The following is a 17,569-nucleotide window of genomic DNA, read 5'->3' as shown; positions in this document are numbered from 1 at the left end:
GGATCCCATCCCGGGACCGTTGGAATGGAAGGAGAGAACAGACTCCTGTAAATTTTCTGACTTCCACCTAAAAGCTGTGACACACACCCACACAATTTAAAAATTTAAAATAACTTAACGGTATTGTAATTTTGGTAAAGAGCAACGCAGACTGGTTTTAAGGCAGTTTGAAACACTGGAAGCAAAAATAACAAAAAATACATTATCTATCAAGCATCTTGTCTTCAACAGCAGAAAGCAGTCCTGTTTTCTAGTTGTTCAAGTGACATTCTTTCTTTTTCTTTTCTTTTCTTTCTTTCTTTCTTTCTTTCTTTCTTTCTTTCTTTTTGTAGCCAGAAAATAACCATTTGTTTTGGGGAGCTGGCCAGCGCTCTCAGAACTTCTGGAACTGCTTCTTGGTGCCAGCAGCCTTGGTGACCTTGAGCACATTGAAGCGCACGGTCTTGCTCAGGGGTCTGCACTCTCCCACAGTGACAATGTCGCCGATCTGCACATCCCTGAAACAGGGGGACAGGTGCACAGACATGTTCTGTGGCGTTTCTCAAAGCGATTGTACTTCCGGATGTAATGAAGATAGTCCCGGCGGATGACAATGGTCCTCTGCGTCTTCATCTTGGTCACGACACCGGACAGGATCCGACCTCGGATGGAGACGTTGCCAGTGAACGGGCATTTCTTGTCAATGTAGGTGCCCTCGATGGCCTCCTTGGGCGTCTTGAAGCCTAGACCGATGTTTTTGTAGTACCGAGGGAGTTTTTCCTTGACAGTTTCTCCAAGCAGAATACGCTTCTTGTTTTGGAAGATTGTGGGCTGCTTTTGGTACACATGTTTGGTCTGAATGTCGGCCATTTTCCCGGCAGCCTGAGGAAAAGAGAGGTGGTCCAACTCCCGGGTTTCCTTCTTCACTACCTCAAGTGACATTCTTATGCTGGGACAGCCAATGCTAAGTGGGGGAAGCTGGTTCTAGGGGTATCTCTTCAGACCTCTCCGGCCCTGAGCTCCACGACTCTCTCAGGAAGAGGCATCACCTGAACTTGCTTGGATGGTGAGAATAAAGAACACAGGGTTGCGGCAGTGACAGCCTGAGCTCCAGGTGCTGAGTCCACGATGGCTTCTGGTCCTTAGGAAAACCCTGACATTGCTTCTCCCACTTAACTAGATTTGTGAGACCTGTGTTAAGCAATCAGCATACAGCAGCTTTGGAAAAGCGTCAGGCAAGGTGTGGTGGTTCTGGCTGGTAACCCCAGCACTCACTTAGGTGGAGGAGTAGGCATTTAAGATCAACCTTCATAATAAATTAAAAGCCAGCCTGGACTACATGAGACCCTATGTCAAAAAAAGAAAGAGGGGGCTGAAGAGATGGTTCAGCAATTAAGAGCACCTACTGCACTTACAGGGGACCTGGGTTCAGTCCATCTTAGGGCAGCTCACAACTGCTTGTTAACTCTCATTCCAAAGGGTCCTACGCTTTCAGTCGCAGAGGACATTTGGACTTGCACGAACACATCCACACATGGCCTGACCTGCCTCCAACTCACACATCTACCTGCCTCTGCCTCGTGAGATTAAAGGCATGCAATATAACATCCAGTCCAAGAAAAGAACACTTAAACATGGGGCCAGGGAGATGGCTCAGGGGGTAAAGAGCTAGCCAGACAAACCAGCTGATGAACTGACCATAATGAGGTAGGGAGAGAGTTGGTTGTCTTCTGACCTTTGTACACTCGTCATGTCATGTGCATCTTTCTCTGTCTCTGTCTCTCTCTCTCTCTCTCTCTCTCTCTCTCTCTCTCTTTCTCTCTCTCCATACAAAGTATATGAAGAATAAGAAGGGCTGAGTGCTAACTCATTGGTTAAGAGCACTGGCTGCTCTTCCAGAGGACCCAGGTTCAATTCCCAGCATGCACATGGCAGCTCACTGTCTCTAACTCCAGTTCCAGAGGATCCGACAACCTCACATAGACATATATGCAGGTAAAACACCAGTGCACATGAAATAAAAATAAAGTAAAAAACAGCAACTTATAAAAAATTAAGAAAAGAGCCGGGTGGTGGTGGCACACGCCTTTAATCCCAGCACTTGGGAGGCAGAGGCAGGCAGATCTCTGAGCGTTCGAGGCCAGCCTGGTCTACAAGAGCTAGTTCCAGAGAACTACAGAGAAACCCTGTCTCAAAAATCGGAAGGAAGGAAGGAAGGAAAGAAGAAAGAAAGAGAAAGAAAAGGAGCCTGGTGGTGGTGGCACACATCTTTAATCCCAGCACTCTGGAAGCAGAGTCAGGAGGATCTCTGTGAGTTCAAGGCCAACCTGGTCTACAGAGTTCCCGGACAGTCAAAGCTACACAGAGAAACTCTGCTAAAAAAAAAAAAAAAAAAAAAAAAAAAAAAAAAAAAAAAAAAAAAAAAAAAAAAAGCAAAACAGAAAAGAAAAAAAAGAAGCAATTGTTGGGAAAAAGCCACTGTTTAAAGAGGCATACTGACTTATCCAGTAAAACAGCATACAAATTCCTCCAGCTGGGCAGGTTTGTTTCGTATAACTGTGGCCACTGTTTTCTTCATAGGCTCAGGTTTCTATGCCTACAAGCCAGAAGAGAGCACCAGTTCTCATTACAGATGGTTGTGGGTCATGTCTTTATTCCTGTCTCCTCCACACATGTCCAGAGAGAGATAGTTTATGTTGGGGTCTGGCAAAGAAATAATTTATGGTCCGGGCTAGCACCAGACCCCAACAGAGACAAGCCTAAGCTATAGGCCAACCTTTCATAATTAATAATAAGTCTCCATGTCATTTTTTCTGAGCTGGTGGCCCAAAGAAAAATCTGTCTACACAGTCCACTGAGAATCTGTAGCCCTATCCTCTCCCCGCCTCCGAAGAAAAGTTACTCCGAAGCTGTGGTGGCATGCACCTTTAATCCCAGTACTCAGGAGACAGAGACAAGCAGATCTCTGAGTTCTAGACCAGCATGGTCTACATAGGGAGTTCCAGGATAGCCAGAACTTCATCGAGAGACAAATAAAACAAACAAATAAACACACACACAAATAAACAAAAAAAAAACCCTGCAAAAATAGAAAAAATGGAAACGCAGCTGCTTCTGCACATTGATACAATGTTTGCTTAGCTTGTAGGAGGCCCTGGCTTTAGTACTCCTGCTTCCATCACTCAAAGAATAACAAAAATAATTTAATACTTTAAAAGTTCTGTGTTTGTTTATACACATTGTATCCAGGATAGTCTACAAACTTCCCTTAGCTCTTTGTCTTAATTTATTTTGATTCTTTTCATCGTGTAAACCCAGGGAGCACCTCTGGGTTCTATAGCTGGTAGACAGATACTTAATGACTGAGCTGAGAACCACAGCAATGCCGTAGCAAGGGGAAGAGCCTGACCCTGAAAGCCTGGGGGAAGCAGGTAGGAACAACAACCATTGGCTGAGAGTCTTCCTGGTAGCCCAGCTCTGGGCTACTTCATCTCTCCCTCCCAGCATGACCTGAGGAATTTCAAGGATGGGGCATCTACTGCTTGGAAAGGCTAAAGAATGACCATCAGTTTGGTAAAGGAAAACCAAAAGGTAAATGAAGTAGCTTGGCTGCTTTTGTGTTTTGTTTCTTGAGACACCGTGACTCTCTGCAGTCTTGGTGGTTCTGAAATTTACTACATAGCATATGCTGACCTCTTATTTTCAGTTATCCTCCTGCCTCTGCCTCCTGAGATTACATTGTGTGCTCAACTCAAGCTCACTGACCTTAAGCTACTTTGCTTGAGAAGCTACTTGTTGCCTGAGAAGCTTATTGGGAAGAAGTCATTCAACCATTCATTCATGTTGTGGGATTTTGATCCCTTTAGCCAATGACTTTTGGGGGTTATGAGCCCTAGGACGTGGTCTTGTCTGCGTATGTGGCTGATAGGAGGGTTCTCTTGCTCTCTCTCCTTCTCTCAGTGCCGGTGCTTGCTCTTCACTGCTGGGCAGAACAGTTGAATGCAGGCACTGAATCTGATCTGTTCTGTATCTATGAGTTTGTCTTTTCATTGCACCCCTTAATAAATTGGTTATTAGGCTTTTGTGAGTTCTCACTTCACATTCATCCATCCATTCATTCATTCATTCATTCATTCATTCATTTCATTGATGCCCTTCCACACCCCTAGTACTGAACAGGTTCAAGATGGAATCAGCTGAGCCGGGTGGCGGTGGCGCAGGCCTTTAATCCCAGCACTCGGAGGCAGAGGCAGGCGGATCTCTGTGAGTTCGAGACCAGCCTGGTCTACAAGAGCTAGTTCCAGGACAGGCTCCAAAGCTACAGAGAAACCCAGTCTTAAAAAAAAAAAAAAACAAAACAAAAAAAAAAAACAAAAAAACAAAAAAAAAGATGGAATCAGCTGTCTCCTTAAACCTCCTCTCCTCTGGTAATCCGGGAGCTGTGGGAAGGCTGGGGCTGTAGATCAGTGCTAGAGTGTTTTCCAAGTACTTGACGGGCAAGGAAAAACATTGCTAATGAATGAGTAAGTGAGTGAGTGTGTGACTGAATATGAACAAGGAAGGGAGCCCAACTCTGCCTGGAGGTCAAGAGTGGGACCATCGCCATAGCTCTTAGAGGAAAGAGCTTGAACTGTGAGCAGAAGGTCACTGCAGACTGGACAGAGGCAGCTACAAAAGGACTGGATGCATAAGACCCTGGATGAAGGTAGGGAAGGATATGGACACCCTGCTTCTGTGAATCCCAGTAGACAGAGACTGCCTGTTGGTTTCCCGGCTGCCCAGACCCGAATAATCACACAGAAACCATATTAATTACAACACTGCTTGGCCAATGGCTCAGGCATATTCTTAGCTAGCTCTTGTATCTTAAATTAACTCATTTCTATTCATCTACGTATCGCCACAAGGCTGTAGTTTACAGGTAATGTTCTGGTTCTTTCTCCTTTGGCTGTTAAATGGTGTCTCCTTGACTCTGCCTACTCTCTCTATATATCTTTGTTCAGATTTCCCACCTGGCTTTACTCTGCTAAGACATTGGCCAAAACAGGTATATTCATCAACTAATAAAAGTAAAACATATACAGAAGGACTTCCTACCTCAAATCCCACTCAAATCCCAGGACAAAACAAATGTTCCATCATACCACCCTACCTTGCTCAAAACGCCCACAGACACACCCAGACAGTAAGGATAGGGCTTGTGAGGCAGAATTCTACCTTGAAGACACAAACCAGGTCATCTGAGCACAGATGCAAACCAGCCACGCGGAACAACTGTGTTCAAGTCAGCATGACCGCCTACAGCCCTCAAGGAACTTTCTCTCTAGAGAAGCCACCTTGTACCCAAAAGGCAGAGACTTACACACACCCAAACAGAGGCCATTCCAGGGAGCTGAGTTGCCTAAGACAGGCATATGGTTTGGGGGAAAAGTATGCTATCAGACCCCTTCCCCCCAGATAAGTGCCCCTCTGACTTAGAGTGACAGAAGCCAGCCATGGTAACAACCCAAATGGACGATTCAACTCTGTTAACAGAGGTAGTTCTTTAAATGTTGCTCACTTCAAGAGCAACCTTAGGTGGGTACTGCTGCCCTTATGTTCTGGAAAGAGGGAATAAATCAAGACTCGGTCAAATGGTGGGAAAGCTGAGGCTGAAACCCAGAGCTCCAGCTGTGAACAGATCTTTCCATTTCACCCTGACAGAGTTTCACATCCTGACTGACTTTGGGAGAGAGGCCATCTGTGAGCTGTGATACTCTGTGTCAGCCTCATGTTAGGATAATTTCTATGCAATTGCTTATCAAATTCACAGCCTTGCTTGTTGAAAGTTCCAAGGCCCTTTCTCTAGACACTTCCCCAACACCTACAAGAACCGTGGCTACCAGCTAGTTCCCTTTTCTACTTCCTCTATTTGGTTGTTATTGTCTTATGTGAGAGGACAATCTTACTAGAGTCTGGGAGGAACACAACAGGGTAGGCAAGCCACGAGCCTCCGGAGGAGGGAGACGGGAGCACAAATGAAAGCGAGGCTTTTTGAATTAGGGTCTAAGAAAGTCAGCAGGTCTGTCTTGCAATGGAGCAGCATGGTAGAAAGTGAGGGAAGCTTCAGAGAAACCAGAGTGCCAGGGGAAGCATGCCTAGGCTTTGACCCAGTGTCTGAAAGAGACAGAAAGAAGGAAGAGGATGGAAAAGAGGACAGAGCACCATGAGGGAGGCCCTGCAGGCAGCTGGCTTCCTGCTTCTAAAGGGCCAGGCCAGAGAAAAAGGCCTCACGGTGTTTTCTTATCAGAGTGCTGGAGCTGTGGCTGATGGAAATGTGCTGATATCAAATCACTAATACTTTTGCCAAACCTCGAAGAATAAAGAAACGTTATGCTCCTGGATGCAAAGGTTTTCTTTGCTTGTCTGGTTTTTGTTTTGTTTTGTTTTTTAGGGTTTGAACCCACCATGTCTCAGAAGCTAGGTAAGATCCTGTACCACTGGTCCACATTCCACACCTACCACCAACTGAAAATTCTGCAAGAGCTTGGTATGTGATAAAGATAAAGGTCACCAACCAGCAGTGGTGGCGCAAGCCTTTAGCCCTAGTACCCAAGAGGCAGAGGCAGGGAGACCTCCATTAGTTCAAGGTCAGCCCGGTCTACAGAGTGAGTTCCAGGGCAGCCAAGAATATACAGAGAAACCCTGCCTTCAAAAACAAAAACTAAAGGCTGGGTGGTGGTGCATGCCTTTAATCCCAGCACTTGAGGTCGAGGCAGACAGACCTCTGAGTTTGAGGCCAGCCTGGTCTACAAGAGCTAGTCCTAGGAGAGGATCCAAAGTTACAGAGAAACCCTGTCTTGAAAAACAAAACAAAAAGAACACATCACAGATTTATTGTAAAAATAGATTTCCTGGGACTGAAGAGATGGCTCAGCAGTTAAGAGCACTGGCTGCTCTTCTAGAGGACTGGGGTTCAATTCTCAGTGCCTACATGGTGGCTCCCAATCATCTGTAACTCTAGTCCCAGGAAATCCAATGGCCTTATGGCTTCAGCACACCCCAGGTATGCACATGGTGTACAGACATACATGCAAGCAATACACCTATGCATAAAAATAATTTTTTTTGGCTTTTTGAGACAGGGTTTCTCTGTAGCTTGAAGCCTGTCCTGGAACTAGCTCTTGTAGACCAAGCTGGCTTTGAACTCACAGAGATCTGCCTGCCTCTGCCTCCCAAGTGCTGGGATTAAAGGCATGCACAACCACTGCATGGCTAAAAATAATTTTTTAAATAAATAAATAAATTATAATTGCATATATTTTATGTCATACTCAAACTCCTTTGAGCAATTAATATACGGCAATAAAAATAGATTGCATTTCAAAACAGATGGTTGCTTTTCCAGTGAAATCAAAATCCTTATGAAAATTCCAAATAGCACAAAATAGGTTAACAACCCTGGAGGGAGTAGCAAATTTATTTGATACTAACAAAGTGTAAGCAGCGGGGTCTATGTCTTAGTTTGGGTTTCTATTGCAATGAAACACCATGACCAGAGTCAAGTTGGGAAAGACAGGTTTTTTTTGTGGCTGACACTTCCAGATCACAGGCCATCAGTGAAGGAAGTCAGGGCAGGAACTTAAGCAGGCCAGGAACCTGGAGGCAAGAACTGAGGCAGAGGCCATGGAAGAGTGCTGCTTACTGGCTTGCTCCCCCTGGCTTGCTCCCCCTGCTTTCTTATAGAATCCAGGACCACCAGACTACTGGTACCACTCATAATAGGCTGGACCCTCCCCCATCAATCACTAATAAATATAATGCCCTGAAGACAAACATTATGGGGGCATTTTCTTAATTGAGATTCCTTCATTTCAGGAAATTCTAGCGGTGTCAAGAACCATAAAACTAATGAACATAGCTCCTCACTCTGAGCATGAAGAAGCTCTGCTCCTAAATTTGTGTTTATCCTTTCAGTTTTTGTTTTGAATTCCAATGCTTATTTTTCTTTTCTTAGTTACAGATGGTTGTGAGCCACTACATAGGTGCTGTGAACCAAACTCTCATCCTCTGGGAGAGCAACAGTGTTAATCACTGAACCTTCTCTCCAGCCCCTGAACCCAGCATCTCACCCATGCTCCCTAAGTAAGAGCTCCATTATTAAGTCGTACTCCCTGGCCCATTCAAACATTTATTGCAACACCACTCAGTGCCCTGGGCCTCCCGAGAGGTGAAAACAAGGAGTTTGGTCTAGTGGATACAATGCCACTCAAAAGAAGCATCCTGTTAGCATGGTTCCTGCCTCACAAAGTGAGTAGAATGGTTGGGAAGGTCATAAAGAAGAAATGAAAGTAACGAAATTACTCAGCACCTGCGGCAAGAAGCCAGGAGAAGGTCAGTAGAGACCCAGGCACCAGGTGGCTCAAGTCAGAAGTCAGGGGCTGTGCTGGTCCCTACCCCCAACACACCTGCAGTCACCCAATCCTGTTGACTGTGCCTTTCTAAGCCCCCCTGGGAGTCCCCTGCTCTCCCATCCTTTCCTCGGGTACTCATTCTTTCTACTTGATGTGCCCATTTGCCCTTAAGGCCTCCTCTGCCCCTACCCCCTCCTCTCCAGCAGAACTATTAATTCAGAGTGATTCTCATATGCAAATCAGAGCAAAGCCACTCAGGGGTCCCTGGGGCCTGTAGCCCCTGTTCTCAGCCCAGGCTGCTCAGAATCACCTTGCTCCTAGCACCTGGTCCTCAGACTCAAGGTTCACAATGAAGACTTCTAAGATTTTTTTGTTTTGTTTTATTTTGTTTTTGAGACGGTGTTATTTTATCCAGGCTGGCATCAAACTTTTTATTGTATCTGAGGATGACCTTGACCTCTTGATCATCCTGCTTCCATCTCCCAAGTGCCATGGTTACAAGTTTGCACCAGCAAGACTTAATTTTTAAAACTGTGTGTGTGGTATTTGTGTAGGGGATGCACCCATGCATGTAGAGGCTAGAGGTGGATATTCAGTATCTTCAGTAACTCTCCACTAAACTTGGAACTCCCCGATTTACCACAGATGGCAGGCCAGCAAGCCCCAGGGATCCTCCTATCTTCAATTAAATGCTAGGGTTATAGACACAATTTGTGACTGCTTCTTCTTCTTTCTTTTCCTTCCTTTCTTTCTTTTCCTTCCTTCCTTCCTTCCTTCCTTCCTTCCTTCCTCCCTCCCCCCCTCTCCCCCCCCCCCCCCCCCCCCCCCTTTCTTCCTTCTTTTGTGACAGGGTTTCTCTGTAGCTTTGAAGCATGTCCTGGAACTCACTCTGTAGACCAGGCTGGCCTCAGACTCACAGAGATCCACCTGTCTCTGCCACTACCACCTGGCCACAATTTGTGGCTTCTTTGTAACAACAGCTTCTCCTCCTCCTCCTCTTCTTTCTTCTTCTTGTGTACGTGTTTGTGTGTGTATGTGTGTGTATGTGTGTGTGGTGTGTGTGTATGTGTGTGTTGTGTGTGTGTTGTGTGTGTGTATGTGTGTGTGTGTGTGCATTCATGCCACAGGACTCATGGGAGTCGCAGGACATCTTGTGGGATTCAGGTCTCTCCTTATACCATGTGGGGTCACACTCAGTGCTTTAAGCCTCTCTTCTGCTTCCTTTTACCTCCTGCTCTATCCCAGTCACTGCAACAAACCTGAACTTCTCCAAACTTGCCCTGCTGTAGCGGCAGGGTCTTTCTGTGAACCCCACATCCCAGGCTCAACTTCTGGGCCTCTTCACACTCAGCTTGTGCATCACTTGCTTTGAAAACCCTTTACTCAATTCTAGCCTCCCGTGGGCTCCCTGAGTGCAGGGACTATGACTAAGCCTTCTTGGTAGCCATGGCAGAGACAGTAAATAAGTGTTTGGGGAATCCACAGATGAGCACACCTGAATAGGTCCAGGAGGGGTCTGTGTAGAGGCGGATGTGCAGGGAACAGAGGAGTGTGAGGAAACCTTAGCTTCCAAAGGCTGAGGGGCCAGCTCCTCAAGAATAGGGTTGTCCATGCAGACGGACAGTGGTAGAGTACCTGGCTAGCATGCAGGAGGGCCCTGGGTTTGATCACTTGTACCACAGATTCAAGGCCCCTTCCCCCAGTTAGCCAGGGCTGCTTTGTAACAAGCAAGGAGGCAGGCAGAGATACATAGTACCAAAATAGAGTAAGTGAAAGCAGCCGGTCTCCTCCTTCCTGAGAGAGCAAGCCTGTCCTGTGAACACAGAAGAAAGGGCAGGGGTGTGTCCTGATGGGAACACTGACTAGAATGTGGCTTTGGGTTAGGGCTACCGCTAACATTTGCAGGGTCAAAGGCTGGAGCGCACCTGCCATGTATCAAAATATTTATGTTATAAATGAAGCTAACAAGCTGATAAAAGCAGGGGATGCTGGCGCAGCTCTGTACTCTTGGCACCCCAAAGATGCTGAGGCAGGAAGATCAGGAATTTGAGGCCAGCCTGGGCTACACAGTAAGTCCCAGGCCTGTCAGGCCTTCATCGTGAAGTCTGCGAAGACCCTCCTGAGACTATTCTTTTCGGCTCGTTTGTTTGTTGTTTTGAGATATGACCTGACCTCAAACTCATGACTGCCTCAGTCTGGCTCTATTCTTTCTTTTTTAAGAAATGCTTTTAGCCAGGCGGTGGTGGTGCATGCCTTTAATCCCAGCACTCGGGAGGCAGAGACAGGCACATCTCTGTGGGTTTGAGGTCAGCCTGGTCTACAAGAGCTAGTTCCAGGACAGGCTCCAAAACTATAGAGAAACCCTGTTTTGAAAAAAAACAAAAACAAACAAGAAATGCTTTTATTAGGGGTGGAGAAATACACACCAACAGCAAGGCACACAGGGAGAAAGACCTGCAAAGCACAGAGGGGGATTCTGGAAGCCAAAGCAGCTAGTCTGCCATTTTATCTTGAGAAATTCACCTTCGTGATGACCTGGGATCCAGTCATGAATCAGAATTCTCAGACCCCCAGCGGTTCTTGGAGTTTTGGGGACTGGGTTGCCAGAAGAGCTGGTCCCTGACTCTTGCTTTCTTTTCAGCCTTTGGTGTCAGTGATGGTTTCCCAAGTGACAGACTCTGACCCTGGGACCTAGAAATGTGCCACCTTACACGGCAAGTTTGCTAATCATCCGACCTGGTCATGAAGAGGTTATTCTTGGTTACGAGGTGGGCATGATGCCACACCACAGAGAGCCTTCCAAGTGAAAGAGGGAAGTGAGGCTCAGCTGAAGAGGATGTTGATACTTACAGTCGGGCACGGTGACAAAGGCCTTTAATCCCAGCACTCAGGAGGCAAAGGCAGGTGGATCTCTGTGAGTTCCAGGCCAGTCTGGTCTACATTGTGAGTTTCAGGATAGTCAGGGCTATGTAGAGAGAACCTGTCTCAAACAAAGCAAAATGAGGCTGATACTTGAATCAAAGGTCAATAACACCCATCTTGGACCTCGGACTTCCAGGACAAAAGGCCATAGGTTTCTAGTACTTTAAAAAATACATTTATTTGCCGGGTGGTGGTGGCATACACCTTTAATCCCAGCATTTAGGAGGCAGAGGCAGCAACAGAAAACAATGGAAACCTAACTCACTGCTTACAAAGTCACTCTCCCATAGATGGCTACCTCTAATCCACCTAGCAGTATATGGACCGTTCTTTGAGGACAGGCCCAGAGAGACGGGATGACAGGGACACTGGAGTGGGAGACTTGCTGCATAATCTAGGCACAGGGTTATTGCAACTCTTGGACCATGAGTGACCTCCCTCGCTCTTCAGGAGGAAGGCCCTCACCTGCTCACTTGGGTCCTTTGGTGGTTTGGAGAAGAATGTCCCTCTTGGGCTCATTTGAATGCTTGGCCACTAGGGAGTGGAGCTGTTTGAAAAGATTACAAGGAGAAGGAGGTGTGACCTTGAGGAAGGAAGTGTGTTACTGGTGGAGGTTTTTTTTTCTCCTGAGACTGGGTCTCTATAGCTTTGGAGTCTCCTAGAACTAGCTCTTGTAGACCCAGCTGGCCTCAAACTCACAAAGATCCACCTGCCTCTGCCTCCCGAGTGCTGGGATTAAAGGCGTGCACCACCACCGCCTGGCTATTCTTATTTATTCATTTTCAGAGTCTCACTGTTTACCTCTGGCTAGTCTGGAACTATGGAGATCTGCCTGCCTCTGTCTCTGGGGTGCTGAGATTAAAGGCATGCACGACCATGCATGGCAAGGTTTACTTTGTGTGTGTATGCATGCATGCATGTTAGCATGTGTGTGTTCATATGGGTGTTTGAGGAAGACAGAGGTAGCATTGCATCTCCGGGAGCTGGAGTGACTACTGGTGATTGAGAACATCCCAATATGGGTGCTGGGGATCAAACTCCAGTCTTATGCAAAAAGAGCAAGAATCCTTCAGAGATGAGTCATCTCTCCAGCCTCATTGAAAAAAAAATATGTTTTTGAGGCAGGGCCCCACTATGCAGCCATGACTGGCCTGAAACTCACTATGTAGACATATACTAGGTATGGTGGTACATGCCTTTGATCCCAGTACTCAGGAGGCAGAGGTAGGTGAATTTCTTAGTTCAAGCCTAGCCTGGCCTACAGAGAAAGTTCCAGGACAACCAGGGCTATACAGAGAAATCCTGTCTAGAAAAACCAAACCAAAAACAAACAAGCAAACAAACAAACAAATGAAACCTATGTAAGTTCTGCCGTTGATTTCCTTTGTGGCTACTGATACCGGTTTTGACTACTTGGTTAAGGTGTTGTTACTGGTGGTATTTCCAGAACTTTCCAGTAGAAAGGGCCAGGCACCACACACAGTTAGATAGCTTGTGCACACACACACACACTTGTTCCCAGCTTTGATCTGGCCCTCCTGGCTACATTCTAGCATCTCTTCTCTGTGTGCTTTTCCTGGTTCTCGGTGTCTACATTGTATTTACTTATGTTCCATCCTAGGATAGATACAGTCTCAGAGCTGCTGTTCAGGCTCCTTCCTCACTCACTCACAATTATAAACACCACTTTCCCAGCCAGAGTACACTGTTTGTAGTTGGGGGTGGAGCTCAGCAGCAGGATGTTTGCCCAAAGTGTATAGACAGTTTTTCTTGTCTTTGGTCTTATAGTATGTAACCATAAGCCATGGCTCCAAGTATGCTTAAGTCAGACTCTTTCTGCCACCCATAGGGAAATGTCAGCATCACAACCCCACTGTGTCCTGGCAGTGTTTCTAGCTGTGATAAAACACCAAGACCAAAAGCAGGGGAGGAAAGGGGTTGTTTGGCTTACAATCTGGATCACAGCCTGTCACTGAGGGAAATCAAGGCAGGAACTCAAGGTAGCAAGCAAAGTAATGGTCACTGAGGAGTGTTGCTTACTGGCTAGCTCTTCCTGGCTTGCTCATCTCTGCGCCCCCCATTTTTTTTTATTAAGATTTATTTATTTATTATGTATACAACATTCTAGCCGGGCGGTGGTGGAGCACGCCTTTAAAATCCCAGCACTGGGGAGGCAGAGGCTGGCGGATCTCTGTGAGTTCGAGACCAGCCTGGTCTACAAGAGCTAGCTCCAGGACAGGCTCTAAAGCTGCAGAGAAACCCTGTCTCGAAAAAAACAACAACAGGGGCTGGAGAGATGGCTCAGAGGTTAAGAGCATTGCCTGCTCTTCCAAAGGTCCTGAGTTCAATTCCCAGCAACCACATGGTGGCTCACAACCATCTCTAATGGGGTCTGGTGCCCTCTTCTGGCATGCAGGCATACACACAGACAGAATATTGTATACATAATAAATAAATAAATAAATAAATAAATATTTTAAAAAAAAGAAAAAAAAGAAAACAACAACAACAACAACAACAACAACAAAAACCATTCTGCCTCCATGTATGCCTGCAAACCAGAAGAGGGCACCAGATCTCATTATAGATGGCTATGAGTCACCATTTTGGTTGCCTGTGAATTGAACTCAGGAACTTTGGAAGAGCAGTCAGTGCTCTTAACTTCTGAGCCATCTCTCCAGCCCCATCTTCCTTTCTTTAATAAAAATCATTTTTTTATGTACATTGGTATTTTGCCTACATGTATGTCTGTGTGAGGGTGCCAGATCTCCTGGAACCAGAGTTATAGACAGCTGTGAGCTGGTATATGGGTGCTGGGAACTGAACCTGGCATCTCTCCAGCTTCTCATCTTGCTATTGTATACAGAGAGCCCAGGACCACCTTCCCAGGAGTGGCACTGCTGTCAGTGGGCTGGGCTTGCCCACATCATATCAACCATTAATCAAGACAATATTCCACAGACCAACCTAATGGAAACATTTTCTCAATTGAGGCTCCCTCCTCCCAGATGACTGTAGCTTGTGTCAGGCTGGCAAAAAAACTATGTAGGAAACACTGATACTGAGGGAAATCCTCTCTGGAACTCTGCTTCAAAATGCACTCTATAGATCAAATGAGGAAAACCCCAGGCTAGCTCAGACTGAGGGAACTGAATGGCCACATATCCAGTGAGTGTGTGGAGGTGAGTCTGAGGACAACCCTCACCCACATGAACAAGCACAGATGTACACACACACACACACACACACACACACACACACACACTCACATACAGAGGTAGTTCCAGCACTTGGAAGATAGAGTTTAGCAGATCTCTGTGAATTTGAGGTCAGCCTAGTCTATATAATGAGTTCCAGAACAGCCAGGGTTTTGTCTCAAAACAAACAAAATGGTGGTGACACACACCTTTAATCCCAGCACTTGGGAGGCAGAGGCAGGCGGATCTCTATGAGTTCGAGGCCAGCCTGGTATACAATAGCTAGTTCCAGGACAGGCTTCAAAGCTATACAGAGAAACCCTGTCTCAAAATACCAACAAACAAACAACAAGAAAACATAAAAATAATTTTAAAAAATTTAAAGAGAGAGATCAAGAGATCATGAGGTTGGGGAGGAGGCTCGGTGATTAGAGCACTGGCTGCTCTTCCAGAGGACCTGGGTTTAGTTCCCAGCACCCACATGGCAGCTCACAACCTCCTGTAACTCCAGTTCCAGGAGATCCAACGCTGTCTTCTAGCTTCTTCGGGTTCCTGAACACACACGATGCAGACAAACTCATGTAGGTACATATGCATAAAAATAATAAATTTTAAAATGAACTAAATAATAAAAATGTCTTAAAGAGATTATAAAGTTACAACTGACCATCGCATTAAGCATGATAATGACCATTATGGCAGACCACACCAAGTGATCACTATAGCTGACCATCACGGTGAACAGTAGTAGAACTTGCCACATCAATGGTCACTATGATTGACCATCATGGCGAACACCACAGCCGTCCACCAAGTGAATATTACTACTGACCATCACAGTGACCTCTATAGGTGACAATCACAGTGACCACCAGAGCTAACCATCACAATGACCACCACAGTTAACCATCAAGTGGCCAGTATGGCTGGCCATCATAGTGACCATTACCGTTGACCATAATAGTGACTACAGCTAACCACAACCACTGACGATTACAATGAGCACTATGACTGGCCATCACGGTGAATACCACAACTACCTGACCACTACAGTGATTTCCATGATTGCCCATCAAGGTGAACACTCCTACTGACCACAGAACTGACCACTACAGTTTATCATCACACCAAACTCTATAACTGACAACCACAATGATGAACACAATGACCACTGTGGCTAACAATCACAGTGTACATTACAACTGACCACATCAGTTTCCATCAAAGCGGCCAGTGTGAGCGCCCATTAAGGTGAACACTACAACTGACATCAACGACCGTCATAGCCATCACTACGACTGACCACCACGATGACCACTGTGTTAGTCAGGGTTCTTAGAGGAACAGAACATATAGAATGAATATATCTCATTCTATACACACACATATACATACACACACACACATACACACACACACACACACACACACATATATACACACACACATATGTAGAAAGGGGATTTATTAGAATGGCTTGCAGGCTTTGATTCAGCTAGCACAAACAATGACTGTCTACTGACAGGAGGTCCAAGAATACAGTGGTTATTCAGTCCATGAGGCTGAATGTCTTAGCTGGCCCCCAGTGTATGATGGGAGCCCCCAGAATTAGGCTTGGATGCCAGTGAGTGAAGGAATGGACTTGCTAGTGAGAATAAGCAGTCAAAGAGAGAGCTTCCATAGACCAAGCTGGCCTCAAACTCCCAGAGATCCTCCTGCCTCTGTCTCCCAAGTGCTGGAATAAAAATCATGTGCCACTACTGCCTGGCCCCATGTCCTTTATATAAGATGCCACCAAGAGGTGTGGCCGGATTAAAGGTGGATCCTCCCACTTTATTTTTTTAAATATTTATTTATTTATTTATTTATTATGTATACAATATTCTGTCTACGTGCATGCCTGAAGAGGGTACCAGGCCTCATTACAGATGGTTGTGAGTACACAAACAGTGTACTCTGGCTGGGAAAGTGGTGTTTATAATGGTGAGTGAGTGAGGAAGGAGCCTGAACAGCAGCTCTGAGACTGTATCTATCCTAGGATGGAACATAAGTAAATACAATGTAGACACCGAGAACCAGGAAAAGCACACAGAGAAGAGATGCTAGAATGTAGCCAGGAGGGCCAGATCAAAGCTGGGAACAAGTGTGTGTGTGTGCACAAGCTATCTAACTGTGTGTGGTGCCTGGCCCTTTCTACTGGAAAGTTCTGGAAATACCACCAGTAACAACACCTTAACCAAGTAGTCAAAACCGGTATCAGTAGCCACAAAGGAAATCAACGGCAGAACTTACATAGGTTTCATTTGTTTGTTTGTTTGCTTGTTTGTTTTTGGTTTGGTTTTTCTAGACAGGATTTCTCTGTATAGCCCTGGTTGTCCTGGAACTTTCTCTGTAGGCCAGGCTAGGCTTGAACTAAGAAATTCACCTACCTCTGCCTCCTATGTGGTTGCTGGGAATTGAACTCAGGACCTTTGGAAGAGCAGGCAATGCTCTTAAGCGCTGAGCCATCTCTCCAGCTCCGGATCCTCCCACTTTAAAAGATATGTCACACTATCGCTTCCATGACGAGATTCTTTTCCCTATTTTTTTCTTTTTTCTCTTAAATTTTATTGGGGGTGGCTGCAAGGGCAGAAGGTGGATATGCAGGGATGGGAAACGAATGGGATTGAGATGTGAAAGACACAAAGAATAAATTATCTGCATTAAAATATAGTGAGGTCCAGGACAGCCAGGGCTGTTACACAAAGAAGAAAATCACCCATGTTATGCCCGTCCCTCTGAGTTTTAGTTAATTCCAGATGTGGTCAGGCTGACAACTCAGAATATCTACCACATCTTCTAAAACTCTAAAATTACTTAAAAAGGGGGCTGGTAGGATGGTTTGGTGGGTAAAGGCGCTTATTGTCTGGCCTGATGACCCGAGCTTAGTCTCTGGAACCTACATGGAGGAAGGAGACCTGACTCCAACAGTTTGTCCAAACGCTTTCTATGGCACATGCATGTGCGCACATGCACACAAAATAAAAAAAATAATACAAAAACATATCCTACGCCAGTCTATGAACGGTTCTCCTCCCT

General features: G+C 45.8%; 1 pseudogene; it reads right to left on the bottom strand.

The window, feature by feature from the left end:
• Positions 1–373: 373 nt before the first annotated feature.
• On the bottom strand, positions 374–849 carry LOC119817993 (annotated as a pseudogene).
• Between the last annotated feature and the right edge of the window lie 16,720 nt (positions 850–17,569).

The sequence above is a fragment of the Arvicola amphibius genome, chromosome 6 (assembly GCF_903992535.2).
Source record: "Arvicola amphibius chromosome 6, mArvAmp1.2, whole genome shotgun sequence".
Classification (NCBI taxonomy): domain Eukaryota; kingdom Metazoa; phylum Chordata; class Mammalia; order Rodentia; family Cricetidae; genus Arvicola; species Arvicola amphibius.
This window is presented reverse-complemented; position numbering and strand designations above follow the sequence as displayed.